The following is a 3,894-nucleotide window of genomic DNA, read 5'->3' on the forward strand; positions in this document are numbered from 1 at the left end:
AAACGTTTACGCTTCGTGTGGCAGCAAAAATATAAAAACGAAACTTGAAACGTGTTTACGTTCGTGTTTTTGGTCCAAGAAAATAGAAATAGAAGAGAAATTAATTGATTTCTGAATTTTTTTATCTGTTTTTTCCGATTTTGTTGCTATACCAGCAAATAAAAACATAAATTATTCTCTGTTTGTAAGCAAAGCGTATGAAAAAAATAATTACGCTCGGGTTTACGCCTCGTGCGAGCCGTAAACGTTTTGACAGCGCCGCAGCAGTTTGGCATTAATCGTTAATGTCAAAATCATTACGTTACCCTTGATGTAGCCCCCCAGTAACAGTTTGACGTTAGAGTGCCGGATCGCACCCTCTGTTAGCGGGAAAGAGACAGAAAATATTGCTCGCTGTTGGGCTTTCTTTCTGGCCATTGTCGAGAACCGAATATCCGCCCTATTACAGAACTCGTACGGTGGATTCGAGTGAACTTCTCGTTCTCGTTTGTCGAACTCGATGGTCGGGATCACGGTTTTCAATTAGAGAAGCTCCGTGTGCTAAATGTGCGAAAATGTGCTAAAAAGCTTCAATGTGAAAGCTTGTCAAGCTCTTCGAGTACGAACTGCCATTCTGGTGCATTTTTGTGAACATTGCACACACAGATACACACAGATAGTAGTTCAGATGTGCTTACGATTTTTGCTATTATATTTCTGAAATTTTAAGATGATTTCCGCGTATTACGTTTTCGATAGCAACAGTTATAGCGAAGAAACCGAAAATATAACGATTTGCGATTAAATCCGACCCACTGAATTTTTCATCATCAGGGTAAGTGTGCCCTAAATCGAAAATGATCAATCGATTTTTCATTCATGTAATAATGTTGTTGCGGGTTTAAGAAAAAATTTCGCATCTCAAGGGAAATGTTTTTGATCATACTTTCTGAAAAAGAAACAAACTTACCCGAATCTCTTTGCCCTATTTGCAACTGCTGTAGAAACATGATTAAAAAAAAGTTTCCCGTATCTTTCCGGCCTATTCGGGACTGCGGTAACCACAGGAATACAAAACACTTACCTACTCTTGCCCTTCTTTCTTACGGGCTAATTAGTTTCTTTACGGGGTAATTAACTACCACATGAATGAAAAAAAAACCCACCGGTATCTTTTCGGCCTACCTAGCTATCCCTGCGGAGCATAAACAATATGGAGCGAGCTGGCTGGTCGATCGTTCGACAAAAGAAGTTCATCTAGTTGAAAGCTCCCGTCACGGAAAGTTCATCCTTTCCGTACGGAAAGTCGATCGACTGCCGCGATAGCAAAATGAACTCGGATGACCTTTCGAGTTCTCGATTCGAGTTTCGTAATTTGGCCCATAGAGGCAAAAAAGCAAGTTTCCATGGAAGCTCTCAGCCAACAGTGCGAAACACGTACGTACGTGCACCATACAAAACAACGATGAGATCGCAGCTGTCAAATAAAAGTTCCCATCGGTAAGTTTTCAAACATCCCTCGCTATAGCATCACAATGATTCAACAAATCAAGGTGTAGCGTTTTTGTGACATATGCCCTTATGTTTGGTGTAGATTTTTCAACCAATCAGCGCGTTAAGACCACCGCTTGCTGTGTTTTATCCAATCAGGGTTTTGTGTTTTCGAACGATGTAATTGAAGGTTATACAGCTGCAGTCTCTCTCTAAACCTTCAACTGGTAAGAGCTGCTTTGGCACATGTTTGGAAAAGTTTTTGTTCAGATATAACTTTGAACAAAAACGCTTTCTTCGAAGACACACGGCTGATATCGTGGACGCGAACAGGTAAGTTCATCATTTACACTTTGCTGACAGTGATAGAAATGCCGAAAACCTTGTTGCGTGTTTAAAGTGTTGCGATTCCTTGGTAGGGCTGTGCATTAGCTTCGCTTTCTTTTGTTGAAAAAAGAATATTTTAACGTCCTATACTTAAAATGATTCAATATCCTGGATGGTGTATGAATTTCAGATACTCAAAAAACGTTTTTGTGAGGTTGATAAAGTTGTAAGACGATAATCTATACATGACCAATTTAGTTGCATAATTTGCCGGTGTTTTGTTCGTATTAAAGGGTTCTTTATCGTTTATATGATACAAGGTAGGCGATAGGCGCCGTTGTTACTGCCTCTTGGAATTCTTGGAAGTATGGACCAATTACGAAATTAATCCGCTGCTCATAAGCGTGCATTGCGTTTTGTTGCTTGCTTTTGGCATTATACACCCGATAGGCTGTGCTGTATTCATAAACCAGACGAGTTAAAGCAGAGAAGCGTGTATTACACCCATTTTTTATTACCAATGCATCTTGGCTTGTTTTATACTGCGTTTTCATGAACCCACCTTCACGTTGACTACTGCAAGAACTGTCACAGTTTTCAATATTATGTTTATAGTGCAAATGTATCTGTATCTGTAATGTATCTATGAATATACCATTTAGGAAGAAATCAAAGAGCATAGTTGTTTTGATCCAGTGAAAATAGTTATGCCATATCTCCATTTCTAATTAAATTATTTCAATTATGAGTAGACGCTTCCCTGTTTTTCCTGGGCCGTTAGCGCTCTACCGTTTTTTTATTTACACATTTCAACGTCCTCGTCCAAACGTTGCATTAAGAGCACCATTTCGTTGGACACCATCACCATCTGGCGTTGAATCACTTTGATATCAATTTGAATAAAATACACCCGCCATATTAGGAAGATTTGAAAATGGTGGATAGATGTAGCATCGTTCTAAAATGGTCCAGCCATTTGTGCAAATGTCTTTGCTGAGTCGCACGATATACTCCACAACAGCGAGTGATCTCTTTCTGAGCATATGTTCTGTGTTGTTACATTTCAGAAATTATTCTTCAGCGCAGTCCGCATCCTTCAATTTCTCAAGTCCGCAAACTTAAAGTGAACCTTCTAACGGATATTCTGGATCAACTTAGGGTATATGAAAGTTATCCAAGCTTTAGTTTTTTCGTTATTACCACCACCACACGCTTGCAGCACCATAGCAACGATTCGAGCAAAGTTTCTCAAGCTTTGCAAGGGGACGAAGACGGTAGTGCGCTTTCGTCTGATTATTATTTTTGCCACATCGCGTACCTATGTTTGTGTGAGCATGTTTCAATAACAAGTCGAAAAAGTAAACTTTTAATAATTATAGGCGTGTGTGGTCCTGTGCGGTTCTGTGAATTAAGATTAGTCGAGTAGAAGGTTGTGAGGATAGAACAAGACACGAATGCCTTCCTATTTCAAATAGCACATAAGAACAATCTCATATGGTGTGTCGCGAACAAAACACTCGAAGAGGGCCATCGTCACGACTTTCTGCTAGACAAATTTTATTGTGACCAGCTGTGAAGAAATTGAGCAACATCCGATACACAACATATCCTATATTTCACGTTTCTGATTGTGATAGGCAGTGCCTCGTTTATTGTGTGCGAATTACTGCTGTGTGTGCAAATCACGGCTGTGTGCCAATTACGGCTGTGTGTGCGAATTACGTGTGTATTATTTATTTGTTTGTGTGAGAATTTATTCGTGCAGCGAACAAATCAAACAGCTGATTCTATTGAAAACCAACGAAGTCAACGCACAGGTAAAATTCCCTGCAAGTAACTACCATCAGAATGGAGGGTTTCGAATCTGGAAGCATCGTGAATATAATGCGTAGCGATGGTGAGTTAATTGAAAAAAATGTCTAAAATGTTTTGCTATTTACCCATACAGTTCCTTTTCACCTACTCAACATTTTCCCACGAATAACAATGTGGTACATGATTAGAATAGACTGATGCACAAATTGTTTGGTTTAAATCACAGTCACGCAAGTGTGCACGCAAAGAGCACGCTAGTTTGCTCACCCTGTGTATATTAAT

The 3,894-nt window shown here is 39.5% G+C and overlaps 1 long non-coding RNA gene across 1 annotated transcript; it reads left to right on the top strand.

Moving 5' to 3' along the window:
* The first annotated feature begins 1,648 nt into the window (after window positions 1-1,648).
* Window positions 1,649-3,688, top strand: LOC131214151 (uncharacterized). Its single transcript, XR_009157007.1, has 3 exons — window positions 1,649-1,803; window positions 2,865-2,956; window positions 3,435-3,688. It is a non-coding gene; the product is annotated as an uncharacterized LOC131214151 (long non-coding RNA).
* Window positions 3,689-3,894: the final 206 nt, after the last annotated feature.

Source organism: Anopheles bellator, assembly GCF_943735745.2.
Source record: "Anopheles bellator chromosome X unlocalized genomic scaffold, idAnoBellAS_SP24_06.2 X_unloc_3, whole genome shotgun sequence".
In the NCBI taxonomy this organism is placed as follows: Eukaryota; Metazoa; Arthropoda; class Insecta; order Diptera; family Culicidae; genus Anopheles; species Anopheles bellator.